Genomic DNA, 20,140 nt, shown 5'->3' on the forward strand with positions numbered 1-20,140 from the left:
CCAGCAATTGCCAGCTGCTAAACATTCAAGAAAACATGATTTGAATTGCTCTCCACGCAGTGGGGAGTGGCTGGGAAAACAATTCACATTTCATATAATCAGTGCATTCAGTTCCTGTAGTAAAGGATACAGGAAAACTTGTCTACCTGTGTGCATCTTTTTGGTTTAATTTTCAGAAAAAGAGGTGAATAATAATTATTCTCTCTTGCACAAATGATGCATCTTAAAGCCTAGGCTGGCTCCCACAGAAAATTTGGAATTTGAATGATTTGATAAAGGTGAGCTTTCATGTTCATTTTTCAAGATTTTGACACTGTTATTGCCGTAATACCTTATTTGACTTTGTTTTATAGGTACAAGAAAATGTCATATGCTTTCTCTAATTCTTAGGAAATATAAACATTCTTTTAAAAATGTTCTTTCCAGTGGTTACATCTCTCACTGAACAGTGCTTTTTGCACAAGCAAAGTGCATGATATAATCATTTGACAAAAAGCATGATGATTTGAAGTGCCATTAGTTACTGAAGCTGCTCTAGCAGGCTGGTAACTGCAATACTTACCCATCAGCAGCTGCCAGAAGACAGAACATTCTTCCACCTTCTTGATCATACAGGGCTGTGAGTCTGGGACATGAGCAGCGGGTGGAACAAAGTCTGTGTTGGGAAAGCAGAAGCCACCACTTCAGGATACAGCGGCACTAATCACTACACATGGGGTGCTAAATTATTCCAAGAGACATGCTGAATCTACTTAACACTCATGTCAGAACGCTGCATTACACCAGCCACTATGTCTCACCTGTGACAGTCTCCAGTCACGTTTCTGGCCTGTAGGGCCAGAACAGGAGTTTCGGAGAAAAGGTTCTCTATACATAGAACCTATAAGGAGTTGATGTGAGAGTTCTGTTAGTGCAATGGAGTGAGTGGGCACTGATGGTAATCTCACCAGATCCAGCCCTCACGTGATCCAATATAACTCTGGTTTAAATCATTATGTTTCCATGCAAAAAACAATTTAACTAAACGCATGGTATTGCCACCTTTTGTAACCCTGGCACAGCTCTGTGCAGAGGTGACTCTATGCTACCCAACCTGAAACAATAACCATGGCCTGCTCTTTGGTAGATGGGAGGAATGTATTTACAAAGCAAAGCTCATGGCTGGCAGGCATGGATCTGCAGCTTTCAAGATCCCACCAGCCATCCAAGTCCTTCATCTAGAAAAAATTCTATTTTCTCTCTAGGCACAGGTAAATGACCTTGGAATTGCTGTGGCAGTAGGTCATATTAAGTCAGTACTAGGTCTTTTTCCTTGTTTGCTCTTAAAACATTTTGTGTGATACTTCTAAGCATATGTAAGACCATTGTTCCCCTACACTGTCAGAGACAGCAGGAGATAAACTGTGTACTGATAATGAGCAAGGGAAAAGAGGACAAAATTTGCCTAGGTTCAGCACTAGCTCTGATTTTCCCACACACAAATCTGAAAATCATTGGTGGGAAATCAAGCAAAAGCAAACCAGCCTGCTGGCAAAATTTACTGAAGCGTAGGTACACTAAAGCCATGAGCGTCACACAACTCTAGGTCCAACTTATCCAATTCTAGCTAAGCTTCATCACTTCATGCTGCATTTCTTCCTCTGAAAGTCAATGTTACTATTTACTGGTGTTTATTTCCTTCTTCTGCACCACAGAGACATGATAGTGAAAGCTCAGCTACAGTGTGCATGCACAGCATTTATCTCATTCCAACGGCATGCACCCTTCTGCACCGATCTGTTCATAGGAGGCAACAGGAAGAACATTACAATGTTAAATTGTGAAGATTTACAGCAGCAGTTTTCTGTGATAACCTTATATTTATGCTAATCAGAAGCTACTTGAAATATCATGCTGATGTTATAGTATCACAACACATAATCCAGAATCTATTCACCATATTTCTCCCCCCATTTTCTCTTACAATGAGGTAGGCATGTTGGCTGGAGTTGACTGAACAGATTTGCACTGGGTGATGAAGTCTTTTTCCTCTTGTCTCACCTTAGTTGCTTCCCCTCCTTGATGAACCTCTTCCTTTAAGCCACCTTGGGATGCAGCACTACTGGAAAGCAGCAGGAATCCTCCTGCAAGAGATGAAGATTCATGTCAGCCTGACACCGCTGAGGATTTGCAGTACATCTACACAGATAACTCTGTCCTGCTGTTCCCTTGTGGTGTCTTTGGATCAGGCTTTAAAGCTGATCACCAGCTAACTAACTTCTAAGTGCCCTGACTCAAGCTGAAGCTCCTAAGTGGTTGGAGTTGGCTCCTCACTACTTTACCTCTCTGTCATTTTCTGTGCCCTAAGACATTCTCCACTCCGCTCTGGAAGAGATACTTGAATCACAATTTCCCAGACACCAGAGAGTGCCTGAGCCACTACCAAACAGGCTGGCAATGCTTCTTGATGTGTTTCAGTGACTCTTTTGCTAGTCAGAGCAGGTTGAAATGCCCTAGCAGAAAGAGAGCCTGTCTCAGTCCAGGACAGCTCGTTAACCAGCTACTTGGGGCACTTGGCTGGTAAGGAGGTTCTTGCTCTGACTGAGAAGAATCTGCTGATTATTCTGAAATCCTCTCCCACTGCATCAGATGTGTGACTCCTTGAGAAAGTTCACATCCGAGAAACCTCTGGGGAGTAAAATACAGAGGAAACTAAGTCCTCCTCCATCTGGTGGCATCCCATTTCTTAGCTTTGGTACCCTTTCCTAGAAATCTAATTCTCTGTACAGGGTTTTTGGGGAGACTTGTCTTTACCAAAGACATCTAACAAGCCAGATTTGATGATGCTGACCCTAAATATGTTTTGCAAATGTTGTCAGTAAGTTTCCTTCTCTCTGTGCTGCTCGTTGCAAAAGGGGAGCTGTTCCTCTTTGGTTTTAAGAAAATGCCTCTCTGATTTGGAAGTTAAGCTATTAAAAATAAAACTAAAATAAAGCTTGACACATTGTGTCTGACAAAAATCTTTGTAACTACATCATGATTTTGCAATACTTTGATCAGAAACAGGTTATAAATTTTTACAGTGAAACTGCTATTACATGGACAGGATAGTGCCTAAAAACCACTGTTACTTGTGGTTACTGGAAATGCCAAATCCTGGGCTCTGGTCTTAGTCTCCCTTTAACATTTATTAGGGAAAACCTGTAAAATTGATTAATTTATTAAGTATAATAGTAACAACAGTAATATTATACTGTAGTGAAGGTTATTTTGCGTAACTTTAAAATACTTGCAAAAGGTTCAGCATTTGGTCTCTTAATAAAGATGTATTTTCACAGTAAAAATTAGCAGTTCTGTAGCGTCTGCTGTAGTAACTGCTACAGCGCTAAGGGTCTTCTTGCCATGTTTCTCAGTGCAGAAGGTAGCATGTAAAGCCAACACCTTGCCTGGGGTCAATCTCAGGGTGTTGGCTGAATAGCTTAGAGCTCAGCTGTGACAAGTGGACAAGCAGTGTGACAGTCTCTATGCTAATGTGTCTGCAGGAATTTGCACAGGGGAAACAGGGCACTGGTGAGAGTAGCAGAATAAATCAAAGTGTGAAAGCAACTGCAGTCAAATGTCACACCCAGGCAGTCAGACTTGGCATGCTGTTTGGAAATAGGTTGGGTTACCTGTCAGCATGGCATTTTCTTTCTGTTGCTAGAGAATAATGTTATCTGAGGATAAAACCTAAGGAGCACAGATGGTTGTTATACAGACTTGATCCTTTAAACCCTTATCGTAGCAAATGATTCCATTGACGTAAATGGGACCACTCCTATGAAAAAGATCTGTTATATTCTCGAATTCTTCTATTATTGAAGTTATCTATTAAGCACGGTTTTGTTGCTTTGTGTGTGTGTATCTATGCATCTTTAACAAAATAACAGGCAAACTCTGTCCTAGCCCAACAGTCACTGGGATCAAAGTAATTTTTTAAGACTGTAGGATATAAACTTTCACTTGGAAACATTACCTCTGCACTTTCTAAACGAAGAGATATAAACTCTGATTTGGCTTTGGTATTTTCTTTGCTTGGGAACCACCAGCCTGGAGTCCTGTCTGTCTAAGGTCTAATGCTTCCCCCTTGGTTTTTACATAGGCATTGAAGACTTGTCGTTGTAGAGCAAGAAGAGTTTAAACTGTAAATGAGAATAAATCAAGGAAAATTGATTAAAATTTAGAATCAAGCCATATTTATTTTTATCTATTCTATTTTTTTAATGTATTATGATGTAACTCTCTTAGCATTTCCTGAAATATTGAGTGTAAATAATTTTTACAACTGCTGTTTCTGTTGTCAGGCAAGCCTCTATGCTCTGTGAAACTCTGATGAGAGGGCTGCACAGTTCATGTCATTTCCCTTACCCCATGCACTGTCTTAGGAAACAGTCCTGCTGGCTTCAGGAACATAGAAATCAAAATAAGTGTAAGACGTCTTCGGCTAGAAATCTTGCAGCCAAGGAGGCGACTCAGTCGTTTATAATGTACCTTGCTATGTCGCTGCATAGTTTTGGCAAGGCAACTTTATCCCACTTTGATAGAAAACATTTCCATTCTCCTCAGTGTCCATTTCACTGCTACTTTAGAACTGAAGCCAAACTTTTGGAAGTCCATTTTATCTAAGTAAGGATTAAGAGAAAATATTGAATCCCTGCCCTCCTTCAGTTTTGAGGAAAAAAATTACAGTTCTTACAGTTCAGCTCTGAGCTTGAACTTTCCTCAGATTTCAGCGTTTGTAGTATTTTGGACCATTATTTAGACCTGCTCATTTATAGTCTTCTAAACAGTTTTTATTTTGAGTATACCTTTTCCCCAGGAAATCCTGCAGCATTGGAGCTGAAGCTATGCCCTGCTTGGGGGTTTGAGGCCCTGGGACACAGGCCCACTTTTAATGCTCAACTCCTGCTGGCACTAGTGGACCAGGCAGCTACAGACTGGTTACACAGAAATGTCCCATGATTTTTTTTGAAAACTGGATTCCCTCTAATTAAAAACACATTATTCTCTGAAAGGGGGGAAAAAAAAAATCATATCATTGCTGATTTTTCTTATAGCTGTCACTGTCACACCATGGATTCAGCTTGCTGAACCATTTGTTATGAATAACATTTAGTTTGAATTCTGGCATTTTTAATTGAGTAAGTATGAGTATTTTGTCATTATTTTACCAGAGATAGATTGCAGTGAATCTGCCTGCAATGTTTCTGGACCATATTTTCTTTAAAAACGGAACCAATGTGATGACCTGCAAATATTTTGCTTACTTCAGTGCTATTTACTCCAGCATTCTCCTCCAGTAGGAACACATTTCTTGATTAAAGGTGGAAAAGAATATTGGTATAAGTCCTAGGCAAATACTAAAGCCATGAGGAAAAAAGATGGAACCTTTTTCATGAAAACAGACCAGCCCAGAGTTGGTCTTAAAAACCAGTGTAAGGGGACTTTATACCTCTGTCTGTGTAGAAAACAGACTATCCATTTGGTTTTATATTTTTTTCACAAAAGCATCTTTGCCTCTGGTATAACAGAGCATTCATCACTGCCCTTTATCTAAAGAAGCCAATCCATAGAAATTGTTTGGAGCCAATTTTCTGGAGTTCCATCTGAATCTCAGTGTGTGTCCCTGTAATTCCGTAACTTGTCTGCTGACGGAGAGGTATGTATGTCTAAATGGACAGGTCTAACATCATAAATCTTAATACAATAGTGACAATGAAGCACAGTGCAAGCTAATTCTGATACTCATTTCTGAAGCTGTAATTTAATTCAGTCATAGATGAGCTTGGTACAAGTATTAATTTTAAATCAGTTTTATTTCTCATCTGGCTGGCTAAAGCTTGCAAACAATAGGGTAAAGGTCTTGCTATACTGCTACAAATAAGTAAACAGTCTTTTCTGCCAAGAAGACTACAGTGTAAACACAGAGTCAGGGAGTAATTTTTGACTAATTCATCCTGCATATGGATACTCAGAAACTACAGATGCTATGCAACAATCTCTATCTATAAATATTTCCCAAAGGAAAAGAGAACTTTAGTTGCACCTAGTTTATAAGAATTCATTGCCATGGACTGCTGTTAGCCCCCATTAGAGAAACACTGTGGACAAGGTGAGGTGTAGGCAGTCTGGCTCAGCAAAGCAGGCGAGGGCAAAGCAAGTCAAGTTCAGGAGTCGGGAAGGGGACATGAAGAGGATACAGGAGAGAATGAAAGCCTCAATCTGTCAGAAAGCAGCTGCAAGAGCTTCCCTAAATACACCTGCTATTCTTTGATGAGGTTGCAAACTTATCATCTGCACTGTGGACAGCTAAGCCACACCTATTTGTCCATTTAAAGCTAAGAAGCAGCTAAAGGAGAGCTCGATTCAAGCTTGGATTGAAGTCTAACATGTAGACTTAAAAGCCAAGTTGTTTGCGTCCCTTCTTTTCCTTTACTGTACCTCACATTGTGGCACAGCAATAGGAGCAGCATGACACATAGGTTTCAGTTCTGGCTCTCTAACCAGGAGTAATAACTTTGCTGATGCTCATGCTTGCCTGATTCTTTTCCTTTCACTCCAGATCTCCCTCCTGTGTCATTACCATTACCTGTGTGTCTCTAGACACAGAGATAATTCATCTTTCCCATTTTCTTTACCACATCTCCACAAGACCCGTTTCTCCTTATGACTTTCTGCCGTCACTTTTGAACACCATCTTCTCCTCAGCATCACTGGACAATCCCCCTTGTCTGTTTATTCTACCAAAAATTATCCTGCCCTCCCCATTTCCCATAATTTCTCTATAATTCTTTCCCTGTCTTGCCTTCTCTCTTTCTCCCTGCAGTTCTGTTGACTCCATGTTTCCACCTGTTCCGGGGGCTCTCTTCCTCCTCTTTCATTTTCTGTATATACCACCAACCCATAGTCCAGAGATGGCAGGAATGCAGGGAAAACAAGGCTGAGAAATGAACTCTCTCTCTGTATTTACATTGGTTTCCAGCTCATTCTATGAGCAGGCATATGGTGTTAATCTAAACTGTCCAACACATTAGTGGGAGAGAAGTAGCACCCAGAGCATTATTACAACATTTTACCTGCCAGATGCCACCATATTTATTGATATGAAAACTTCTTCACTTTATATCAGCCACCCTCTGTGAAGTTCTCTTGAATTTAGGCATAGCTCTATTAAAATATTTTGTTAAACTCGGTAAGTTTTACTGTGGCTAGAATCAACATTATTTATTCAGGGGAAGTTATCACTAATGTCAATAGAATTTTAAAGTATGAATGACATGTTTATTTTATTTGGCTAGTTGAACACATATTACATTTTTATGATTAATTTCTGTGGGCTACAAATACGTATGTATACATAAATGTACACATACATGTATGCATACACAGGGCACCTGTACTATGAGCCTTATCAAGGTACAGATAGGATTTGTACTTCTTGAAGGCAATCATATTTTATATATATATATATATATATACACATATGTACATATGGTTTTGATCTCCAAAACCTCAATTTTATATCAAATATTCCTAAAGAGAATGCTCAAAAATCAATTAATACTGACACATCAAAATACTAAAAAGCAGAGCCAAAGTAAAGTATTACTTGAATTAACTTTCAGATAATCCTGAAATGTGTATGAATGTCAAGCCAAATCTGGAAATCATTTATTAAAAAAGGCAGGAGATATTTGAAAAAAAAATTATCAAAGTTTCCTTATTTGTCTTTTAAAAATAATCTTTTTAATTAGATTTCCTACAGTTTTAATCAAGTATCCAAAGCCAATATAAATATGAAGAAAAAGGGTCAAAGACAATTTAAAAACCATCCCTTGGAAGGGCAAAAGTTTTCTGTTTGGTTTTACTTTCACAGAGGAAAAAACTACATTCAATTCAGTCAAGCACTGCATTTTCCAAGATTTTGTGGTTCTGGCTTAATTCCACAAAAAAGAAAAACTTCAAAGTTAAGGATCAAGCCTCCAATAGTTGGTCACAATGTGACACAGTTGGGTAAAATTAAGGATGGTAACCCGTTGTGATAGACAGTGGGGAGGGGGTGATCTCTGACCCTGGATTTCCTTTCTGTTGCTGATTGAATCATATCAAATCCCAAACATAGTTAGATGGATTTCTTTTGCTATAATGATAATATGTCTTTGCTTTTTATTGTGGAAGCAAATACATTTTAGAATGTTTGCATATGTGTATTGGTAATAAAATATTTTATACCTCTTAAGATAGCTGCAAAAGCTGGTTCCCCTTTCCTGTTGACCTGTTCTGTGTTTTTTGTATCTACAGTTCTACCAAGCACCTTTTTTTTTTTTTTTTTTAATTGGCAGACACAGGAACATGATCATAATACCCAGTGACACACAAAACAGTAGTATGTTGTTCTACCTCTAATGGGATCAGTATATGAGAAAAAGCAAGGTCCACACACAGAAGCATCTTTAATAAATCCATTGACAGGGCTTGGGAAAGCAGGCAATGTTTTGGGCTCAGAGCCAGTGATGTTTAGTGTAATTTTCTGTAGCATGGCAAGTCAATGGATATGCAGAAAAGACTGTTTAGGAGAAAAAAAAAAAATCACACATGTTGCTATATCTTATAGGTTAAAAATTTTCCATCTCCATCTGTTCCTTAAAGGGAAAATTGGATTTTGTGAGAATATTTTTTCCACAAAAAAGTATCTGCTTTCTGTAGAAAATTAGAGCTATTCATCAGAAAGCCAAACACCTGCAAGCCAAATATTTCTGGCTGAAAGTATTGATTTGGAGTGCTGCTGCCGCACCTCTTGGGAGGATGGCAGTTTGGTGCTTCATTTCTATGCTCTTTGTGAGGGGGCTCACAACCGCCACATCTTTGCTGCCTTACATGGCTGAGCCCAAGTAGGGACAGGAGCTCATGCAGCCAAATGGCTGCTGCATGTGACAGCAATGCTGCTGGCGAAGCACAACTTGGATGTGAGCTGATTTCTCCCTCCAGTCCTGTGGCAAGGCTAGGGCCTGAGTGCAAGCAAGCTGGGGCAGTAGGGATGCTCAGGGAGCTTGGGCTGAAAATGAGCTCCAGGAACAGGCTAAGCAGGACACAGATTCTGATGCAGTGCCACAGAGAACAGCAATGTCTGCAAGTACCTGAATCTACCATTTGTGTGACTAGAGAAATGTTTGACTAGGAGTTTTCAGATGGAACCTTTGTTGTTTCACCATTATTAAAAGAAATCTCTTCAGCCTTTCCAATTAAAAATGTATTAGTAAGCTCAAATAGTTTTTTGAATGTGGCAGGCCTGAATCTGCTCTGTAAAACTCAAAGAGGCATTAATTGGGCAGAAAATTATCTAGAACTGAAGGTTGGTAATACATGAATTTTCAGTCAATGGTTCCATCTAACAACTATTTTTCTTCCAGAATTGTATTTTAGTTTTGGTCAAATTTTTAAAATTAAAAATATTGGCAAAATAAAAGATAATTTGGAAAAGTATCATTTTTGTTCAACCCAAAATATTTATTTAAGCTTCAAAGGAATGGCTTCATTTTCAGTCTTGGGCTGTTTCACACATTTTAAAGCTTTTTTTCTTTTGAAATTTAGGCCAATTCTAAAATGGACAGCAAAAAAGCTTTGTTTTGAAAGTTTTTGGAAGTGTTTTGGCAGTTCTAGAATGAAACACTCCATTTTGAAAATACTAAAATGAAGTGTTTTGACATTTTTTTCTCTGCATTGTTTCATCTGGGACTATTTGCTAAATTCCATTCAAATTCAGGAAGAGTCACACTCCCTCTGAAATTCATTTGTGTGGTATTTGTCAGAAAGCAGTGATTCATTAAGCTGCATCAGTTCAACCTTAAATAATGGGAAAGCATGCTTAATAGGGAATTGATCGTATAGAGCTACACATCTCTCATGCACCTTATAATTAGTACCCTAACGGAGAGCACCCAGCTGCGCGGAGCTGCCGCAGGAAGGAGGCAGCCTTCACCCATCTGGGAGAAGAGGTTGCAGACAGATCCCAGCACCCTGAGCTGGTGCTGCTTCCTCCATTCCATCAAACAGGACAGTCTTCCTCCTCCTAGAGTGTCCATTTAAATCACATGGCTTGCACCAGTATTTCAGTAACCTTTTGTTGAGCTCTGCCTTTCTGCCACTGCCTATATCACTGCTCCTTCCATTGAAGGAAGAAGCTTTGCTGGTTGTGGTAGTATATGTGGTTAATGCACTTATGTTTTATTGCCTTTCTTCATTCTTTTTCCCATTAATGAAGATTGGGTTGAGTATAGTCCAACTGGTTTAAATATTTCTAAAAGCCATTCACCTGCATTAGAAGTAAACAGCTGGCATACCAACATTTTTGTCTTTTCTGGCTGCTCAGCTTCACCGGGGCTATTCACAGCTTGCACTTTACTAAGGTCATTGGTATCACCATCATACATTTCCTGTATTACATGAGGATCAGGTTCCAGTAGTTAACAAGTCAAAAAATATTTCTGGGGGTGGGAGAGGAACTAGGTAGGTAAGTACATTCCACATGTCCACTTTATTTCTGGAATTGCTGCCTTCCTCCATGTGAGAAATAATTGTGATCAAACATAGGTCCAAACTGTGGTGCCCCAGATTTTGCAGTCTGCACTCTGAAATGTCCTAGTCTTCATAGGCCACAGTGTGATGGGACCTCAACTGCTGGCCACTGCTTGGTGCCTGGACTCTAAGTAGCCTCTGGGCCAAAATTTGCATTACTGTAATTGGGAATAGCTCTAACAAAATCAGTATCTCCACATTTATTCTCTTGAAATTCAAAGCTAGATTTGTCCCACTATGTGGACAGGATCCAACTAAAAGCTAGAGGCCAGATTCTTCTTTGACTTATGGGAGAGTAGATGAGATTTAACTCTACTGCAGTTAATCGGGCTCAATCCTCATATGTCTCACACTGATATAACTGTTCTGACCTCAGTGGAATTGATCCTAATTTATGCCACTGTAACTGAGATTGCAGTGTGCATTGTTTAAATTCTGTTGGGTGCGCCTTCTTCCAGGATGGAAACTATGTGCAAACTATAACAGCCACTTTCCTAACACTGAGGCTTGCCATATCTGAAATTTTTGGTGGGGCAGGGGTGTGGAGAAAAGGATATAAAGCCAGTTTTGTGCTTAGTGCTACCTTGTATACTTTAGGTGCTGTAATGTTATGTTAAATTATCAGTGCCTAATTAGGAGAGTAGAAGACTCCTATCCTCTCATCCTGATATAGAGAGTGTGTTCCAAAAACAGGGAGGAGGTAACTTTAGGAAATTGAAAATGGGAACGTGGTGATTCTGTGCAGGCCTTTTTTCATATATGGGCTTTCCCGCTAATTGATTTTTCTTGCCTCTGCAGCTTCTGTTTTTTCCAGCTTTACATATTACATTTCTGAAGCATATGATGAATGGGATGCTGTGCAGCTGAAAGATCACACGTCTCAAATGGCTCACTTGGCATTCTCATACTGAACTGACTGGCTGAGTTGCAGCTCTCTGACAAGGGGACTGGTTGCTTTTCTCTCAGAACACTGTAACTCTTAAATGCAATATAAAGAAGGCTTCACCTAGCAAGACATTATACACTCATGTATATGAGTGTGTCTATATATACACACATTATGTGTGTGTATATGTGTGTATCTATCTATCTATCTATCTATCTATCTATCTATCTATCTATCTATCTGTCTTTTTTTGAAGTAAAAAGCAACTCCGTCTTCCCTTGCTCGCACTGGAAATGTTCAGTTTGTTAGGCTTTTCCCCCTGTTTGAAATGAAATTTGGCCAGGAGTCCCACACACCCTAAGAAATCAAGCCGTGACCACATTAAGCGTGAATGGTAGGGCAAGGTTACAGCATGTAACACTATGCTGTGGTGACCTGTTAGAGGCTGGGAGGTGTGAGGTTGGGTCAGATAACTATTGCAAGTGAAGAGCAAAGTGAAGCTCAAAGCTGCTTTGGCTCTTTACTCTTTCAAGTAGTGAGGAATTTTTATTTTGAAAGCATATTTTGAAAACTTCAGCTGCAGGACTTGTGGTCAACCTTCCAAAATCAAACCAGAATATTTTTTCATTTTACTTACAAGTACACTCATGGCATATTCCTACATATCCTACGATGATTTGAAAAGCTTTTATAATACCTCATGTACACAGTGACTACTGAAAAGAGGCTGAGATGTTCAGTTGCAGTGAAATAAAGCACTGTATCATCCAACCAATAACAAGAGTATGTTGGTGGATTTCTCCTGTGATCAGCTCTAGAGTTCTACTCAGCAAGAAGCTAGGCATTCTCTTAAAGAAGAAAAAAGATTGATGTCAGGGAATTGTTTACACCATCTATGAACTTTGTTCCCCATATCTTTGTCTTTTCAAATAATGAATTAAATGCAGATAGAAAAAACAAAGACAGTTTTGATTCTGAGACTAATTAATTTGTCTTTGCCTTTTTGGGGGTCATTTTTGATTTCACTTACTTGCTAAACCCAGTAGCCCAAGAGGTAGCACCATTTTAATGTAGCTCTAAAGGGAATTTGGCTTGGTGTTGTAAGGCAGGCTAGGGAAGAGCCTGGTCTTAAAAATAGACACAAGGCACAGTACATGAATCAGCTGCCAGGATCACACTGCAGCAAAATGTGAACTTTGCTTTGTGGAGTGGCATATCTGAAGAGCACAATGAAAACTTTAAAGACAACCAGCTGCAAAAGATCTGCAGTGTCCTACTCCTTTACAGCAGCAAATAGGTTCTAGTGAAGATCATTCACCTACACCAGCTTTACCTCAGTCTGAGCGCATATCTTTGTGTGGAATCACTTGTGAGTTAGCTTTCTGTGAGGAGAGGGCAGTCCAGCTTTCTCACACCTGTCAGTTGTGAAATACTTCAGTTTTTATTGAAGATATCACTGAAGCCAATAGAAAAATAACTTTTGGTATTTGCAAATTTTGGCTCATGCATCATGGGTAAGGTCTAAGTATAATTAGGATTTAGGTGTTTAAAAGGTCAGTACTACAGCCTTACTTAAAAATATAATCCAGAGCTGTACGCTGGGCATAGGTATCAGCTCAGTGGCAGCAGCACACTGACCAGGCAAGTGCCTCAATGCAGCATACTCATTAGGGAGCTGTGTATTTTGCCAACAGAACTACCACCTCTTCTGGGGTGCAGAGCAGCAGGGAATTACTGAATGCCAGTTCTTTGAAGAACTTCTAGATTAGCAGGAGTTTGGAGCACTTTCTGCATCCTAGAAAGCTTAAGATGCTGAGGACATAAAAAGTCATTTAAGGACTGCCCCAGCAGAGGCCCAGCCACTTCTGCTTCATTTCTGATTGACATTAGTACAGCCTCTTCTTAAAACCTCTGTGTCAGAGCACCTCCATAGCTTCCCAAAAAGCAAGCTGTGTCTGAGGCTGATTCTTAGCATTAGAAAGCTTTTCCGAATGTCCAGTATGAGTCCTTCTTGCTGCCAATTAAGTCGTTCTCACTTTCCTTCTTATCTGCTAAGATAAGCTCTTTATACCAGCTCTTTCTGTGTATACAGACTGTTATCCCAGTCATCTCTTCTAAACACTAATTATCTCTAATTATTCAATCTTACCTTTAAGGTTGTATTTTCTAGATTTTTGGTTCTCAGAGTTCTTATCTAATAGCACTCTCTCCTGTCACTTAACAACTTTCTGGAAGTCATGTGCTCATCATTGGACCTGATACTTAAGCTAAAGCCTTACTAGTGCCCAGTACCTTGTCATATGGCTGATTTACATTCTTTCAGTCCCTCTGGTAGGACTACTTTCACCAGGGATGCCAGTGTCTGCTTTCAACATTTAATTAAAAGCAAAGAGGATGAAATGATGCTAAGAGAAGACAGACATTTAGCTGGCATAAACCGATACAGTGTCTTAATGTCTATAAACAATACATTATCTGAGCATGGTAAACCTATCAGGTTTACAAATGGTCTAGCATTAAAACATCCAAGCCTCCTGATCTGTTTCACTACAAGTGCTGCTTCTGCCAACTGCATCTGTGTCTAAATCTAAACCTGCCTCACTGTTGTGATGGACATAAAACCCTGGTGTATGAATGATTCACGCTTGCATAATTAATACCAATTGTTTAACCAGAAGCTACTGATGCATGAAGTATTAAAATCATCTTACATCCAAATACTGCCGTATTTTTTGCTTTGTGGATACTAGTGTTTAAAACTCAGTAATCAAAAGATAATTTATTATTCCAATTCTATTAAAATGTACCAGCAGTGCATTATATTCGAAGTGTCACCAGCTCTGATCAACTCTAAAATAGAAAAACATGTTTCACTAATTTGAGGCATCACAAAATGATCATAAAATTATCCCAATTAGCAATGTAATTAAGATTTACAGGTTGCATAATTTATTTCACACGTATAACAATTGAAATTTAACTAATGAAACCTGAGTAAAAAGTGCTAATTAGTATTTTCAGAAGCAAAAATGTTTCAATAATCAAATTTGGATAGTATCTTATCTTTTTGCTTTCTTACCTTTCTTTGCTGGATTGTTATTCTGCTCCCACATTTTCAGATTTCCTAATCTTCTTTTTGGTTGTACTTGGCTGTGGCAGAAGAGAATGAGGTTTTTATAGCTGAAAAACCTTAGTTGATAAATCATATTATTCCATTCTAAATTGTTCTTATTTTATCCAGCATGGCCCACAGACTTGCTGCTGCATGTTTTTATCTACACCTTGGTCATACATTCATTTAATTCATTGTACATCAGAAACAGCATATTATATTCATGGAATTGAAAGATTTAACAGGTTTTGAGACTGATTACTATAGTCTCAGTTAAGACAGAGTAATTTAGTTGCAGGCTCAGCTGAAGTCTTTCAAACTGGAATGGATCAAGGAATAATTATTCTTATTACAATATGTTTTATTAAAATCAGGCAACACCCTTTTCTGTTACTATTTTTTAACATTTATATAGGAGTAGCATCAAGAAGTAGAGCTCCATTGTTTTAATGATTATACTATCTTGGTCAGGTGTGTAGTAAATCCCCTACCTTGGTATAGTGATGAGAAAAGACAATCTGGATAAATAATTATTCACAATGGAGATTAAAGGGCTTAAAATTTGGTCCCTGTCTGAAAGCTGACAGGGTAGATCATTCCATGTTGCTAAAACAAACCGATATGAAATTGCATTGATTACCATAACTACTACGTAGTCTCTCCTACTGCTATACCCAAAGTCCTTCAGTAGAATCACTCTTCTGAACACTGTTACTACACTTGCTATTTTCACTGGGTTTGTTAATAATATACAATGCAAGAAAACAATACTGCAAGTGTCTTTTGATGTTAGAATTTACTCATCTTCGTGTAACTTCTGAAGTTACACCACACCTCACTGTGGTGAGTGGTCTAAGGAAAGACTGGCAAAATAAGTTTTTTTTTTTTTAATTTTTGTTGTTGAAAGAGGCCTTTATGCTTAAATGGAGACAGCTTACAGGATTGACTTATTGGAGCAGCAGCTCATGACTTGCATTACATTACATTGACAATGTCTTGGCAAATAAGAGACTGACAAATTGTTTTGCAATGAAAGCATAAACTATACAGAATATTGTGGAATGCAGACAATATAAGGAGACACCCTCCAGTCTCCAAGGACTTGCATTTTTTTATTGCTTACACTTTTTTTTTCTAATTTCAGTGCTGATGCAGTGTTTCATTTGGGGAAGTGTTTTTTTTGTTCTACCTCATACAAAGCACCCAGCAATACTCTGAGAGTGACACCACTTGTTCTTGTCAAGTGAAGGAAAGAAAATGGAGACTGCTGAGTTACAGAGTCTAGAAGCTTTTTCTTAGTGGCTAACCTCAAAGACTTAAAGATTCATCCTGCAGAAAGAACTGCATGGTAGGTATTCAGAGAGGTAGTATCAAGGAAAATTCAGGTTAGACTTTAGGTAAAGGTCTACAGAAGTGAAGATGGATATATTTTATCAGGGGAGTTGTGGAATGCCCATCATGGTCTTAAAAAATAAAAATAATTAAAAAAATCTCCCTTAAAACACTATCGTCATTAAGCTAAAAGCAAATACAAAATGTAGATGTGACTGCTGAGGACCTCTCACAGCCTCTTTCCAATTCTGTTTTCAGGGTCAGATTTTGAACTGGTGCTGAATTCCTCACATTTGGGTAGACTATACAGGGCTGTCCATTGGTACTGATTTGTGTTTACCTCCCTTTGGTTGGAATGGGACTTTAACTACTTGACATTCCTGATACTCAGCACTACCCTGTCAGTCTTGTCTTTAATAACATTTCAGACAAAGTAATGTCTTTCAAATACACGTGGAGATAGATTACTAAAAAAAAAAAAATAATTATTAGCATTTGCCATGTTTCAAAGTTCAGCTGTTCTGGAATGACGTGTTTAAAAAGAGTAAGTATGTGACACCAGTTTACTATGCAGAGAAAGATGAAGTTTTTCAACTTCTGTCTTTCAAAACCAAGCAGAGAACAGGAAAAATGGTTTTTCTTTAGCTTGTTGCAAGCAGTAATTAAATAAGTTTTCCACTAAACTTTCAAAACATATGGAAAACTCTGATTCCAAAGAGAAAATAAATCTAGAAAGGTATGAATTAGTGAAAAGGGAGATAAAGATCAAAACAGCCTTATAAGTAAATGTTATAATATAAAATACAGTAACTTAATACTATTCTTTGCATCATATTTTTATATACTAGTAAAGCCTTATTACCTGTTTCTGTGTCCCACTTTCATGGGTTCTTTCATATTCCCTGTTGCAGTAAGCTGTCATCCAAAATACCTGTGGGACTGGTCTCTCCCAAGACAGCCACCATAAGTTGTTCCCTAACTACTGATTTCTACTATTTTAATGGCATAAAGAATTCTGTGTTTTGACATGGAAATTCTTACCGCTCTAAAACTGAATTACAGTATTCATCCAATCATAATATGACATTATGAAAGCAGTTCTTTGGCTGATGCAGTGCCTATAGAGTTGCTTGACATTATTCTGGTAACACAATTTGACTGGATGTATGTTTTGACATCCAGGAAACAGGGACACTGATGGAAACTGATGGACCCAATGTCAAAAGAAGAAAAACTGGCTGCAGGAGGACATCCAGAAAATTAATAGGTGGATTGTAAAAATCCCCTTTCCCAAAGGGCAAACTCAATAAACAGAAGCCTCAGAAAATGAAAAGGCAAAACCAAAGCAATTTTTATATTTCTTTCTTAAAAAATAACAAGGAGATACCAAGGGGAATTTCAGAGCTCACTAGATGCAGGGTGAGGAGTAGTTAGCTTTAACCTGAATAGTTGACATTCAATATTCATATTTCTGTTTCTGTCACAGCTTTCAAGAATAACTGTGTTGATAATGTGGAGTACCTCACTGTTAAGCATCCTTTATCTTGTTCACACTTTCAGTCTTTTTCTTAATTTCTATCATAAACTTTTTCCAGAATGCCATCCTCAGGAGGACTAGCATTTGTAGACATTTTCTGTTGTGGACATTTCATTATGGAAGCCAAGACCTTTTCTTACCTCCCTCAAGTGCCTTTATAAATACTTCTGCTTTCACATTTATAAAGTGTATTTATATATAATCTCCAAAATCTCCAAGATAAAAAAATCTGATTTTGGAATCAGCCAGAAACACCCTTTCACATATTTTATCCATTCTGAATTGAGCATTTGTATGTATCACAGATTGGCCACTTCTCCGTGTCATTGAGTGATAATATGTCATAGGTAAAGGACTTACGACAGGGATTAAAGCAGAACTGTGTTAAATAATGCAGTGCCAAGAATTCAGTATTAGCACAGTCAACAAACTCCTCCAAGTAAATGATAACATTTACATATTTTGCCACCTGCAGACATCATGACTCCCTTTGCACTGACTCCAATATCAGACTATTTTTAAAGCCAGTCAGAAAGACTTCATTATTCTGAGGTTTTTGAGCAGTCTATAAAGTCCCTGAGCAGCAGGTTTTGCAAGCTGGGAGACTGGTGTACCTAATATCATCATATACTTACTGGTCTCATATCCTTCTGTAGGCATCTACTGTTGGTCACTGTTGGATGTAGGATCCATACTGGCAAAACCAACCTTTGGCTTACTCCAGAATGGCCATTCTTCTTGTTCTATGAAAAAAACCCTACAAACAAAACCCAATCAAACAGTCATCCAAAATACTAAATAACAAGAAACAATTTTGTTAGCAAGAAACAATCCTCAAATCAAAATACTGAAAATCAACAAAAAGGGAAAAAGAACTTTTTGTCAAAGTGACTTGGTTCCGTTTTCCTTAGTTCTTGGCTACAACATTTCCATTGGTAGAGTTGCTAAGTGCATTCTATTTACAAATATAAACACTTGATTTTGATCAGCAAAAACGCATCAGCACACTTGAACAGTGTCAATGATGACATAATTACACTCACAATTTCCTCTCTGTAATGATTTTTAAATGTCAGCAGTCATTTTTTGTCTAATTGTAGCCTGCATGTCAGCACTTCCTCTTAAAACAGCATGTTCCTCTCTGCTGGAATTTCACACCTCTCCACTCACTCACTCACTTCACCAGTGAAGATAATGAAGATGATCTAAGGCTCCAGGGTATTTTCACTCCTGTGCTGTTTTACCATTTAACATCAAGCAGGCAGAATAGGGACTAATTTTTTTTAAGTGAAGAGTTTGATCAGTTAGGCTTTAAATAATTGATTGTAATGAACAAATCAAAAAGTAGTCTTCATTTTTCTGGCCCCCTGCTGGTGCTTTGCTAATAACCTCTTTAAAAGTATGGGCTCGTGATAAAAATATTCTCACGTATCTATACTGTAAACTTACTCACTAGAGAAGGCGGTTTACCCTGCAATGCCAGGCAGTCTCTTGATCAGTTCAGTGTTTAACATGGTGCAAAAGCAGGTGACCCTTTCTCTGCAAAGGCAGCCTGTTTAGAGATGTTATCGCTACCATCTCATGCTATGACCTAGAAGGTGACTTTTGAAATGCTATTTTGCATGGTTCCAGGCCTCCAGAGCCCATAGCATAATAAATAGGTGCATCTGGAGTTCATCTCAGAGCTCTCTTCCTCGTTCCATAGATCACAGCCCACATCATCAAGTGTATGGAAGTGTATCACTTGTGCAGTGAACTGGAAGCTCTGCACTGAGGTTAGCAGCAAACATTTTCCACTCATATGAACACACACTGGAATTGGAAACAGGGGCCAAAGAGGCCTTCTTCAGTCCAATTTGCTTACAACTCATCTTCAGCTCTCTGATGATGATTAACTCTGGGATTTAGGAGATAAAGCTTGTCATTTACTGGCCCATTTAGTATCAAAATAGGTGAAGAGCCATAAAGAATGCACACTGTGAAATCAAATCACAAAATAATGTTGAGATGTCTGATAAAAAATGAATATGATTATCTCTGATTACAAATACACACACCCACACAGAGCCTTGTATATCTGAATGGGTCCCCAAAAGATAGATGAATGAATGAATGAATTAATTAATTAATTCATTGAATAAATAATGTGTAGGTGGAGGGTGGGAGTGTGTTTTCTAAGGCCCAAGGTAACATTTAATATGTGTATTCTTGACATCACCAACACATGTGACAACGTATGTACACATACAAACATAGGCACACGTGTGATCATGCATATATTCATACAACACAAATACTGACCTGGTTCTCTTTGTGGTTTATGCTGCATTTTGTGTCCTACACTTCAAACTTTCCTTTTTGACTTAGTGCTTCAGAAATCTTCCGGAGCTGTTGGAAAAGGCAAGAATTTTTAAACAATCACATCCTATGCATTGCAAGATACGTGAATGAGTAGAGACAATCTGAAGAGAGATCCTTCTGAGTCACCCCACTGCCAAGGGATATCCCCAAGGACCATTTCATTAAGGAAACAAAGCAAACCAATGAAACTGACAGCTCAGAAATTAAGAGAAAAAGAAACCAGAATCTCTGATACTTGTAGGAGAATATGAGTGCTGAAGCCAGAGGAAGACCTGCCATGGGGAACACAGTAGGTGCAGCTAGGTTGCCTGCGTCCACC

The 20,140-nt window shown here is 38.5% G+C and overlaps 1 long non-coding RNA gene across 1 annotated transcript; it reads right to left on the reverse strand.

Annotated features, from left to right (window-relative positions):
• Positions 1–1,899: 1,899 nt before the first annotated feature.
• LOC113483565 lies at positions 1,900–18,173 on the reverse strand. Its single transcript, XR_003399047.1, has 3 exons — positions 18,096–18,173; positions 14,559–14,629; positions 1,900–2,123 (listed from the first exon to the last, which is right to left on the reverse strand). It is a non-coding gene; the product is annotated as an uncharacterized LOC113483565 (long non-coding RNA).
• Positions 18,174–20,140: the final 1,967 nt, after the last annotated feature.

The sequence above is a fragment of the Athene cunicularia genome (genome assembly GCF_003259725.1).
Source record: "Athene cunicularia isolate RWA chromosome 9 unlocalized genomic scaffold, athCun1 chr9_part1, whole genome shotgun sequence".
Classification (NCBI taxonomy): Eukaryota; Metazoa; Chordata; class Aves; order Strigiformes; family Strigidae; genus Athene; species Athene cunicularia.